Below are 13,819 nucleotides of genomic sequence, written 5' to 3'. Positions count from 1 at the left end.
AAGCCTTAAAATGTCAGCTGTCGAAGTATATAATGAAAATGTGGTTTAAAATAAAATTGGCTGGTAAAAATACATCTAATTCCTCTAGTAATAAAAAAACGAAATTACTTTCCGAACAACCCAATATAGGAGGCTATAGAATTAATCAAGTATTTTGAATTTATAATTTATTTTTCTGTTAGAGTAAAAAATATAATTTATTCTGAACTATTAATTAACATGTATTAGATTTCTAACAGATTAGGGATGGACCAAATAGATGTAATATAACTATTGTTGAACATAGAATATAATATTCTTGCTTTTCCTGACTAATGAATATTAAATATTCAGCTGAATATCAGTTAAATATGGGTGAATCAATTGCATAAAACAAAAGGCAATGTTTTCCAAACTTTTTCAGACTACTGCCCTCTTTTAGTGCATGTATTTCATTGATGCCCCTATAAAATTTGCCAAAAATAATACACTGAAAATTACATTTGAATAAAAATTTTATAAACAAAAAAATAAATAAGTATCTTAAAGTACTTGATTAATTAATGTAAAAATCATTAACAATGGCCCTGATGTGATGAGTCTAATTTTTCTACATTCACCTCAATGTTAGTAAGCACCACTCTGTTGGAATATTTGTAATCTGGGTAAGATGATAAACTCTTATTATTTAAATAGTATGTTGCCAGATTCTTTCAAACACTTTTGGAAGAGGCAATTTGCAACATTTTCACAGCAAAACTTTTGAATAAAATTATGACGAAAGTTTTGTGGATATTGCAAGCTTCAGTGTAACAGTTTTAAACTTATCAAAATGAATGAGTAAAATTTATCCTGCGAGTATTTTGACTTTATTTAAATAAAAAAGCTTAACATTGCCATCTTAACCCACTTTCTATATATATTTTTTAATGTATTAATAATAAGATCACACTATCACTGATCTTAAAGCTAGTGACAATTTTTACAAGCAACTACAAATTTCTAATAATTTCAAAATGAATTGGTCAATTTCTCTAATAGTTAGTTTAGTTCACTTGATTAATACAATTGTATGTTGTATTTTTTCTCATTATGTTTATGAAGAGAGATGCTTTTTGCAATCTAATGAGGAGACGGCATGACATTGGGGTCACAGATTTCGACCAAACTCAGTGAGGTTATAGTGAATCCCCAACAACTGACATGTGCCAAGCATTAAGGCACAATACTCAGAATTAAAGGAGAAAATTGAGATTGAAAATTGCAAATCACTTAAAACCTTTAGAATTTCTGCCATTTATATTGTGGCTTGGTGGACATGCCAGTTTCATAATCGTGACGTTTGTGTTTCAAATCTCAGTGGTATCAACGTATTTTTTTTTCATACAAAATTATAATTTTCTTGATATTTTTAAATTTATAATATTGTTGGAGAGAAAAACTGATTTATGTTTAGAAAACTGCAAATACACAATAAAAAGGATAATAGAACAATAAAATCCATTTGTTTCAAGGCCGAGTTTTCATCAATATACAACAAAGTTGCAAAGAACAATAGATAAATATAATTCATTCATATAATTCTTTTATATTTGCAGAATAGGCTAGAAATCATGAATTTTGTTATTTGTTTATAATAGAATTTGGAGCCCCCTTGGGAATTAAGAAAAAAGTAATACAGATAAAAAGGGGGGCACATGCACCAATGTACAGGCAACCCCAAATGGGACCTGTCATATCAGGATGAGCCATCTCCAAAATATTACTGGAGGGGTTTTTGGCCCATCCAGATTTGATACTGGCTTTCCAGAACAATAGGTTACCAACTTAACAGCTAGGCCATCCCCACAAGTAGTGTACAGTACTTACTGAACATACTGTATGTTCAGTAAAGCTGGGACACCCACTACAACCACAAAATTGCTAACTTCTTATGAATATAGAAGCATTTTTGTTCCTTCATTACAATTTATCACTTTTTGATTGTGATTATTAATAAATATTTGCTGAAGACTATTTATTAAAGTTATACTTGTTTTTGAAAGAAATAAACAACAATTGTTATAAATATTTGAGTTTTTAAGTGTTTTTTTCCATTTTATTTTGTTTTTTAGTTTTTTCTTCCTTCTCTCTCTCTCACCAACTAAAATGAGATTATTCAGCTGGATAGTTCAGCTTTAAGGAAGTATTTGGTCCAAATATTAAATACATGTATTTAGCATTCAGACAAATACAGTCAAACCTGTTTTTATGCGCTCTTTTTATGTGCGATTTTTATTTGTGCGATTTTTTTAATGCAAATTTTTAATTTGTGCGGTATAGTTGGCGACTAGTCTCGTGCGATTCATCATGTCTTACGTTGACTTATTATAGCTAAATAAACTTATTATAGCATAAATGCACTTATTATAGTAATATTATTGCATGAATATGCGAAAAATGAAATAATTTACTTTTTAAGTCAACAAAACACCACCTGGACAAAAATATGTAAAACAGACGATAGACCAGACGATGCAGTCAAGTGCTGACATCTGTTGTCAATAAATTCTATTTCGTACGGTTTTGAGTTATTTTCTATGTGAGACTTTTTTTATGCGGTCCCTGTTGACCGCATAAAAAAAAAATATTTTTTAATTGTGTCGCGAAAACTATTATTTACAGCCATTCGTGAAGTTTCGTGAGATTTTTTTTTATGCGTTTTTTTAATGCGGTCCCTATCCCCCGCATAAAAACAGGTTTGACTGTAGTTACTTTGTGGTCAAATAAGGCCAAATATAGCCAAATGCCAAATATTTGGTCCAATAGTAACAAAAATATATAATAAATCTTAATATAACTATACTATTTCTGTCATTAAGTAATTTAATAATACACACACATTTTCTATGATTAGCTATTTGAACAAATGAAGATGGCAATTTATATTATTTTTTAAAGTATATTTTCAAAAAAAAAAAGTTATTTTATATTTAAGTATGTAATTTTAATTCTAATATATTGTTTTGACTATTTTTTTAATAAGATGATATACAAGAACTTTAGCATATACAGTAGACCCCCCCCTATAACACAAGTTCATATAACACGGATTCGTATAACACGGCGAAAAAATTGAAATTGTATTCATATAACATGCTAAAAGAGACTCATATAACACAGTAAAACGTCACAACTTGTGTCACGACAGGATTGGTCGAATCTGGACCAATAGCAGATATTGTACAAACTGTTGAGTTTAAACGAGCACTGGACCTACTAAAAAACATTTATTATTCAACGGCCATAAAAATTATATTTTTATTAATGATGTCTCCAAAGTTAAGTTATTTTTCTGCAAAAAATTCGCTGATCAGGAAACACGCGTCCGCCATTCGACAAGCCGCTCCGCAACGAAAACAAGCTTAAGCAATGACATCGTCGAACAGTGCACACTCTGTAAGTATTCCTACAATTTTTTGTCTATAGCATAGTTTATATGGATTATTCTTGAAAAATTATGCGTGATTTGGAAATGTTGAGTCAAATTAGTCTTGAATCAATTAATCTTATGGAAGAAAACCTTTCAAACAGCTGTAGTCCCTAAACTGCACACGTGCCAGGCTGTGATTGGATCATGTATTTAAGTGACTCGTACAACACAGATTCATATAACACGGAACGTATCTACCATGTTATAGGGGAGTCTACTGTATATGTAAAAATTATTAATTCAAGATAATAATATATTATAATAACTAAAATTATTGTTATTAATATATATATATATATATTATAGCATATTTATGCTATTAACTATTTTTTTTTTTAAACTTCATTTTTACTGAAATTTTATACAAAGTTTTAGATCTAAATATTTTGAAAAATAATTGTAAATATACCAAAAACAAATATTTTAATTTAAATTAGTATTTAAATATAATTACTATATGGTTTCCATATACATTAACACATTCGAAAAAACACATTAATACTGTATTAGAATTAAACTCACAAATATTTTTTAAAAATAGCTTCATTTTTCAGTTAAACTATTGATAACTTTTATGTAATTATTAGCATTACTACAAAAAGAAATATTTTGCAAAATCTTAGAATAGTATATTATTCTGATAATTATTCTCTACACAATCAAAAGAATTTTAAAAATAGATTCACTTTAAAAAAAAAATCAAATAAAAATCAGCATATATTGTTAAATAATTATATAATTTTAACACACAAGATACAGAAACAAATAAAATGTTCAAAATTTACATAAAACAACATTCACTGCTCATTATTATGTGCAAATAATTTTTTTATTTCTATTTTAATTTTCTTCCATAGATTTCCTGATTTGTTTCCAATATCCACTTCCCCCCTGTAAAGTGTCTTTTCATATATCCAGCAACAATTCAATTTCATTTTTATTGATTGTCTTCCAAGAAAATATGTAAATCCAATATTATTCCATTGTGCCACTATTTATCATAACTGATAATCTACAAAGTTTTGATCAAAGTCTGAACATGGTTCAGACTTCTTATGCAATTGTTTTATAGTATTGAAAATTAGAATACTGCTATACAAGATTATATTTATGTACAATGCACATATTTTTGTTATATTTTATCTTTGCATTTCTATCTAATGTATTTTAGACTTAATGAACTTTTCATTTTATCTCTTTTCTGATTATTATATCCAAAATATTAGAGAAGGTTGTTTTTAAAAATATATATTCATATCAGTATACATACGCACATACACATGCAGAGTTGAAATGATATATGTCATTAATATCACTGAATGCCAATATCAATAATTTAATTATTACTATTGCCTACATATAATTTATGATTCCTTTTTTATTTCAATTCTATATCTATTCTAAAACATCAACTGCATACTGTGATAAATAAACGATAATGTCCTCCAAAAACCAAAAACACTTTTTGCAATTTGTCTGTTTCTCACCTGATGAAGAACTTTATGTTCAAAAACATTTGTGACAATTTTATTTATGACATAACGCACCGTTTTTGGAGGACATTATTGTATATCTATTCTATTTATAAATAGGCTATATTAGTAATTATATTGTATATCCATATAAATTAGTGTTAAAAATTTTACATTTTAAATGTCACTTAACATATTAAACAAATTATATTATTAAAAGTTTTAATATTCTAAATGTATGTCATTTTTCATTTCATATTATTTAACTTAAATGAGAGAATACAACAGGTCTTTTTACACACACATTTGAATGGTTTTCATGGATGATAAATAAATAGAATTATTCCTGTGCATCTAAGAGATAACATAACTATTAATGCACACACTGATTATTCTTATTATGAAATTCATTGTGGAGCAAAAATAATGGCATAAAAAGAAGCAATTTTATACAATCTACCTTTGATAAAAAAAATTATCAGGATGAAACAAAAACAGAAGATTCTAATTACATGAAGAAAAATGAAAAAAGCTGTATATTTATAGCATACTAACTGTGCAAGATTAAAAGAAAACAAACCACAACAAAAGAATGATGTGTATTTTTCTCAAGTAATGTTCTCCATAAGATATAATAGTTTGCTCTGTATATTTAGAAACATTAGATTAAAATGTTATGCATTATTGTAAGAACGCAAGTAAAATGTTTTAAACATATTTGAATATTTAAAATAAGCCAGGAGGATGTAATACAATAGAGGGAAGTATTGGACTATTTTACATTTGAAGGCAGACAAGAAACCTCAAATAAAAGGTTGACTCTGCCATGGAATTGTCTTATCCCTCATCTGTGTGAGAAAGGACGTACTGTTTAAAGACACATTATGTATGTAATGTCTGCAAAGAAAAATATTTAAATATTTTTCTGTTTATTGTAAATGGTTGCATAAGTGCCTAAGCAATTATCTGAGACTACTAGAGTTGAAGCACAGATTTATGTGGAATTTCACTTTATGCAGAATTTGCTGACATGCAATCTCTGTGTAAAACAAAACCATATTCTAAACAAATAACATTTTTAGGAGTCAAAATCTTTTTATCATAAGTTATATTTTTTCGCAACTCATCTCCATCATTATTTCTTGTATTTTGAAAGATTCTATGTAAAATCTGTATAGAGTTATAAAAAGATAACTGTATAAAACTATACTCTCTCTTAAACTTACCTGTATAATTTACTTAAATTCTTAATTTATGCAAAATCTTGAATGTTCGGTTATATAAAATTAAAACAAATGAAGTGATTTTACACTATATATGTATTTATATATATAAAATCACTTCAATCACATAAAATTACAGTAAGACTCCATTTAACAGGGGAGATGCATTCCTAGATGACAAAGCGCTAAACAAGATACTTTTAACATAGAGTAAATAGGGAAAAGGGAACACGCGACCAAAAATAAACATATTTTACCTTAATTTTAAGTTATTTTTATATTAATTTGCATCATACTATATGTTAAATAACACATAAACATATGCACACGGAAATGTAAAGTTCATTTTATGTGATGAAGGTCCTGGCTTTTCTGAAATTCTTGTTTTTTTCTTTTTTTTTTGTGATAAAGTCGTGCAGTTTCATTTGTCGCTTTTTTTCTTTCCTTAAGCAAATGTCGGTAGCAGAAGAATGCATCCAAAATGCCTCGTCTTGCTTTTGCACTCCTTTCAAAATCTGGATCATTCTCTACAATTTGATCAATGATTTTGGTTATCGTTACCAAACTTTTACTAAGGAAATCTGTAGAGAAATTCTCTGGGTTCTTCATTTTCAGAGTCACTATTTTCCAGTTCTACATGAATTCCTTGTTCTGCAAGTTCTTCAAGGTCGTCGGTGGTAAGGCTGTCACCAGAAACCTGCGGTAACTCCTCAACATCCTGCTCGTCTACATCTCCTAGTCTTGCTGTATCGATTAGGTTGACAATTTGGTCAACATAACGCTATAGCGATAGGCTCTTCTCGTTGGGAATTCTTGGATATCTTCAGCCATAACTTCTTCCACACTCTGTTCACGCATTTATCAGTTAATTTTGCCAAACGAAGTCGATATTGCCTATGGCATCCATGATGTTATATTTTTTCCAAAATTGCACAAAACAAGCATAGATTTAAGGAAAGTACAGCGCTATGACGAATTGCCGCCTTTTGCCGATTGATTTGTGTTCGTAAATAATCGTATTATATACGAATCAATGAAATGCCGCAATAATTTGAATCAGTGTAAATTTGGAGCTTTTTTTAGGCTTCGAGCAGACCACGTTATATCAAATCAGTGTTAATCGAAGCAGCATTAGCAGGGTCTTACTGTATTTCATCCAAATATTGAGCAACCTAAATGATGATAGTTCTTTTTTTATTAGAGGAAAACTTGCAACTTATTTAAACAACAAAAAAAAATCAAAAATTTAAATGCAGGTTTTGGTAAATAAAGAAAATTTAAATTATTAAATAAATGAATTAATTTTACCAAAATTGTTTACCAAATATTTTTTGACATTACTCATACTAATCAAGTTTTTCAATTTGATTAGTAAGTATGAAATTATAAACAAAAAAAAAATCATAACCCAAGGTATAAGAGTATAATTTATTAATGTTCTTTATCATTTTATAGTAAAATCATATAAAAATTCCATCAGGGACTCTTCATGTTCCATCACCCTTTCACATGTTTTTGTTAGTTATTTCAAATATAAGAACATGTTCATAAATGTAATCAGATCTTTTATATGCTTATTTCCAGATGTCACACATATGTCTAAAGATGTTGATTAAGAATTAAATTTTTCATCTGGTTGTTGTGATAAACTATGTATTTTATCCATATATTTTGATATTTTAGTATAAAGTTATTCTACAATATTTCAAAAATAAAATTTTTATATAATGACAAGAAGTTACTTCAAAATCTTGTAAAATTTGTCATTTTACTGTTTTCAATTTGTCAACAATGATTATATATAAAAATTCTAAAATGCATATGCACACAGTAACAAAAATAAATAACGAAAAGCTGTTTCTTTCAAAACACAATAAATATAAAAAATTGCTTTAAGAGCAAAATTACACAAAAGTCAAACTTGTTCAAGGCTCATTTTCAAGAGAACATAATCCGAAAATAAAACATCCTAACAAGATTTTTTTATGTTTTTGTTCTCATAAAGCAATGTATTGTATTTATTGGATTCACATTATATTTACAGTAGCAAAGTAAGTTTTCAATACTTGAGTTGAATCATATAGGATTTTATTCTGAAGAAAAACTCTCTTAAATAAAAAGTACAGTATTATGGAGATGTCTCATTCCTTCAAGTTACATTGCTTGTAATAATTTTAAAATCTTAAAACAATGCTTTTTTTATAACTGATTGAATTTAAAAATTGATTTAACTGCTTGGAACCATCTTGTACTCTAGGTAATAATATGACCAAAAAATTTTACTTATTACTACTATTGGAAGAATCATCATTATTTTAACATTATTTACATGAAACTTTAGTATATGTAATTTTACTAACTGTAAATGTGAAAAATTGGTTTGTAATAGTTGAGATACTTTTTAACATCAGGCATGGACAACCTGAATCTTGAGCTGCATGTTGTTCTCTGTCTTTTTCTATGACCTGCATTCTATCAAAATCCTTAAATGTATGTTACAAGTGTTTTGCAGTAAGTCATGTGTCCAGTGAACAAAATTCACAAGGCAACAAACAAAATTATGAAGATTAGTTACCCACAGTATTCACATTTCCTTTATAAATTAATAGACTTAGCAGTGCATGCAAGTCTATTGTAACTTGTTTACTGTCACTTGTAATTAAGAGTATAATTAAGTTGCAACAACCAAGATTCCTTTTAATATTGAGAAATGGTCAAAAGTTACAACCACAAAGTTCTCATTAAAATTAAGTAAAAATACACTCATTTCCAAAATTAAAGCAACATACACAAATGTATGCAGCAAAAGCATGGAGAAATGAATGACCTTCTATCACAACAAATCATCCTAATGCCTTCTGTGAGGCATGTCTGATAAGTTACTAATGTATCAAGAATACTTCCTTACTTTTAGCCAATAATTGTCAGAATTCATTTCACTGTATTACATTTTGTTGCACTGGTGTGCTACTATCACACACATTTGCATGACACTCAAGAGAGAATGGCAATTTGCTGATTTATATAGATATGATGTAAGTTTCAGCTACTCACATTTCTTGATGTTAATTTTACACAGGTTTTGTTTATTGCTTTAGTTTTGGACATCAGCATATTCTTATCTAAAATTTTTTGTCTACGTTTTAAATTAATAAAAATTTTATTACTTATATTAAAGTCTTACATATAATCAATTTTATATAGAATTTATATAAAATGCAATGTTTTTTTGTGTGTTTCAGCCTGATTCACATCAAAACAGTGCCATTTGATTCTTTACCGTAGAAAGTTTGCCTGAGCCTGTTTTAAGTAATCTTTACATGCACACAGGAAATAGAGTCATAACCAATAAATAAAATTACTCATACTAATTAAAATTCCTCATTTTAATAAATGAAATTAATTTGATACTTCTCTCTGATTATATAATTTATAGCCTATAATTCATTCATTTTCCAATACTTTTTATCTTTAATAAACAAAAATAATCTAAACTTATTCTTTATATTTCTCTTTTTATTCTTTAGATAAAATGTTTTTGACCTTAACTGTATAATCAGATATCAAAGCATTAAGCTTCAAAAAATGTTTTATCTAAATGTAAAAAAATAAAAGAACTCCTAATCTGGTTAGCAGTTGATGTGTTTAAAATTTGTTTCCTACGGAGTTGGCAGAACACTTTCCGACAAGAGGTTTTATTCATACGTATGTAAAATCATACATATATACAAATAAAAATTACCATATCGTTAAATGCAAAAACAAGTTTTTCAGTAGAAAATTATTTTATGGTATTTACCGTATAAATTTTTAACACACGAAAACAAATCACTAATTGAAAAATTACTAAAAACACTCTGTGAAATGTAGTATACAACATATAAAACTGTAAATTTAAAAATTTAACAGCAGAAAACCTCATAAATAATGGATCAATCATATAGTACTCCAAATGAATTCATATGACTTTTAAGAGTGCAAATACCAAAATTAAGCTTTAAAGCATAATAATCTGGAGCAATACTATTTAAAGCAACTCAGATTTAAAATGTAATCATTAACTAAGCAATTATTACATTATTTACTATTAAATTTGTTACAAGGCATTACAGGCATAAACATGCAATTTTATTTTTACATACTTAAAAAAACAATTATCATTCAAATAAATAATGTATGTATATGTATTTTAAAGGTATAATAAGAAGGATCATACATTTAACACACATTTATATTATGGAAAGATTAGGTATAAGCTTAACTTTATTATTGTGGGTTTATGTTGAGGACTGATTCTATAAAATTCTATACATGTACAATTCATTCAACGCAACAAAAACTACTTATTGTAGTCCACTTGTCAATTCGACGGAAACAAAAGATGAGGTATTTTAATACAGCTGTTTCCAATAACCTAATAGAGCCAAACCTTGTTTAATTGTAAATCTTACCTTATATTCCAAGAATGTCTAACTGATTATTTTAAGAAATTACGGTATCTTTACATTTCAACTAAGCTTATTATACTTAAAACATTTTTTAAAATAGTTCAAATCAACTTTATAATTATTTTTTCTAAGTTAAAAGGACATTTAATTCGACAGATAACTACGTAAACGATGTCAAAATGGCTACCGGCTCGATGCATTAGTGTTGTCAGCTGTTAATAGATATCTATGCATGATTATTTTCCGGTTCTCGTGTATTTCATTATGGATTTTTTTTCCCCTTCTTCTTCTGTCAAATCGAAAAATCACAAACTAAATTATATAGTAATATAATTTAAATTTGATAAAGGTTTTTTATATTAAATTACATATTAGATTTTTTTTCATTTTCCAGTTATTCACTCATTTAAACTTTTAAATGTTTTTTGGATTGATTAAAGATTAAAAAAAATTAATTAGATTCCCATTGTTTTTATTCCCAAATAATTATGAATGTAGATAATGTTTCATTGCGATTGTTAAAAATGAGACGATTTAAATCAAAATTCATAATCAGTTTGGAAACTGAAAAAACTGATATTTCAAACTGGAGTTTCTACTTATCAAATGTTTTCACATCGACACAAATATCTTTTTTTCGAAATATTTATAGTATATATAATTTTTTTTTTTTCTGACTCTCCACTTGAGAAATCTTTCTTCCATTCCAATTGTGGGTTTGTCTTTAGTGGGATACGGCAACGCAACACATGGGCGATCTGACAAGAAAGGATGCCTATAAGAAACTGGTCCTTATTTAGGAGTTATAGGTTACACGTGAAGAAAACTCGGAAAAACCAAGTAGCCAGCCCGTTGGTTAGGCGCGAACCCGCGACCATCTAACAATGTTCAATGCTTTATCTACCAGTTCTATAGTCGCGTGATTATGCCGCCACCCCTTTATCGCGCGGCGTCTAACAGAATCCATTTTTTATCTTTAAATTGTAAAATTTTTGGCTTCGCTTCAAAAATTATTATTACATCTTTGTTTTCTTTATTTTTTCTACTTTTAAACGGTGTAAAATATTTTCTTATTGACACAAATGCTTTATTTGTGTCGAATTTAATGTAATTTGATACGTAAAACGCAAAAAATAAACATATCAAATTTCAACTCGCCGTAATTTCTCTCATGTTTCACCGATCGCCATCGGGTTTGTTTGTAAATGGGGAAGAAATATGACACTTTCAAGTGAAGTCAGTAAAAATTTCGTACTACTGCGAAAAAATTTGTCAATATACCTCGCTATACCTCCTATCGCGAAAGTCAATAAACGTTGATTGTTTTATGACCCTATTCTCAAATGCTTCTTTCTGACTTGTAAATCGACCAATTGACAAAGTTATTATTTTGTTTTACTCATATGAATGTTGTATTTAAGATTTAACAGATATTTTCTTTATATTTCTACACATGAATTTTATTTTTAATTTTGAATATGATATAGTCGTGTGTTAGGCTTAACTCGATCATCTAATATAAAACTTGACATCGCTCAAAATATTATTCAATCCATCAGAATTCTTTGTTGATAGTATAGATATAAATGTTTTCTGTGCATGAAATGAAGCAATCAAAAAAATAATGTGTGGACCATCGAAAATTCGGCAATTTACGACATGATGTCAAATGCGTAAATTCATCTATTTATAACTAAAAATATTTTCGAAATTTCACCAAAAAAATGCATTTGCAACAATATCTATATGAAATTCTTACGCAAGAAAAAAAAATGTACAATTAGCGAAATTTGTATTAAAGATATTAATTTTGAAAATTTTTGTCGCTGTTATTTCTCGCGCGGACAAACGCGATTTCTCGCAGAGTATAATAAGACATCGCTGAGTTTAGTAATAAATCTCGATATTGTGGGGCCCGGAAATAGCCCCCCAAAAGGGATATGTACAAGTTTGTTAAGTCAATCACCAAGATTATAACTTATAAGTGTCGAGTCGGAGACACCGGACTTTGATGTCGACGCTCATAGAGAGTAACGGGAAAAACAAAATCTTAGGTAAAGAAAATTTAGAAAGAAAAATATTAAAAATTTAAAACGCAGTTTAGAAAGCAAAACGAAACTAGAAAGAAAAAAATATCAAAATGAGCGTAGGTGTCATAGTCAACGATTAAACGCGATCGTAGTCTAAAAGACGGTGTCGGATAAACCTTCTCTGGCCGACCTTTCCCGCGACCTATACGAAGCTCCATTTACACCTGCAGACAGGCGGGAGACCAATTAGGAAGCGCAGAAGAAATATCTGCCCAATTAGCGCCAAGTTAAGCTGAAAAACTAATAAAAACTCCGACTGCAAAAAAAGAAGACTTCTTCTTCCTCGATAACAGTTCCTTTTGGAATCGTCGCCCTCTTCGCTCCGTGCTTCTGCTCGTCTCTATCTTGTGCTACGTATCTGTGCCGAACTTCAATACGTCGTCACCCCGGGGTCCGCCATCGCCAGGAAAAAGAAAACCCTTGAAAACATCTAACGGACTGGACAGTGCCTTTAAGGAGACGGCCGGATGGCCGAGTGGTCAAGGTGGCAGCCTACCGCTCTGGGGGACCCGGGATCGAATCCAAACGGGTCGAATAATCCCAGGAATTTTTCAGGGGTGGTTCCGTTCGGATATACCAGGCCCCGTCCCACACCACCCGGTCGCCCCATTGTGAGCCTGGCCGAACCCATAATGGGCCGTCTATAAGAGGCCCTCTTAGTGCCCACAGGGCGAAAAGAGTTAAAAAAAGAAAAAAAAAAGATAGGGACGGCCAAATATCTGTAGCACATGGGCGGCTAACAATCCAAAACCGGCCCTGATTGTCGTTCCTCTTTCGGAAGATACATCTGATCTCAAGGGTGCAGTACATCGAGAAACTCAATTACTTGGCTATAGGCTGGATGCAAGATCACCCAGTTCGCTGAAAAGTTCCAATGGCATAAAATCGAAGAGTATTTAACAATTGCTCCTGTGATGATAAACAATTAGTTCTGTTACTTTAGAACAGTGGTTTTTAACCAGTATTCTGCAAACAGTGTTCCACGAAAGAAAAGATTTTAAAGTTTTTATTCAAATTTATTTCTATTGCTATATTCGTAGATAATTCCGCGTTTCTATTTTATTCAATACATTAAAGTTTATATAAAGTTTTATTATTATTAGTTTATTGCTTCATAGTTTCCTGAGAATGGCAA

The 13,819-nt window shown here is 29.3% G+C and overlaps 1 protein-coding gene across 1 annotated transcript in view; it reads right to left on the bottom strand.

The window, feature by feature from the left end:
* The window catches only part of Klc (kinesin light chain), an 82,117-nt gene extending 71,303 nt beyond the window's left edge, over positions 1–10,814 (bottom strand). The window contains exon 1 of the mRNA XM_067278863.1: positions 10,598–10,814. The gene's annotated coding sequence lies outside the window, so the exon portion shown is untranslated. The remainder of the gene's footprint in view (positions 1–10,597) is intronic.
* Between the last annotated feature and the right edge of the window lie 3,005 nt (positions 10,815–13,819).

Source organism: Centruroides vittatus, unplaced genomic scaffold (genome assembly GCF_030686945.1).
Source record: "Centruroides vittatus isolate TY-2023 unplaced genomic scaffold, ASM3068694v2 contig_824, whole genome shotgun sequence".
Classification (NCBI taxonomy): Eukaryota; Metazoa; Arthropoda; class Arachnida; order Scorpiones; family Buthidae; genus Centruroides; species Centruroides vittatus.
Note: the sequence above shows the minus strand (reverse complement) of the source record. Positions and strands in the feature narration are given on the sequence as shown.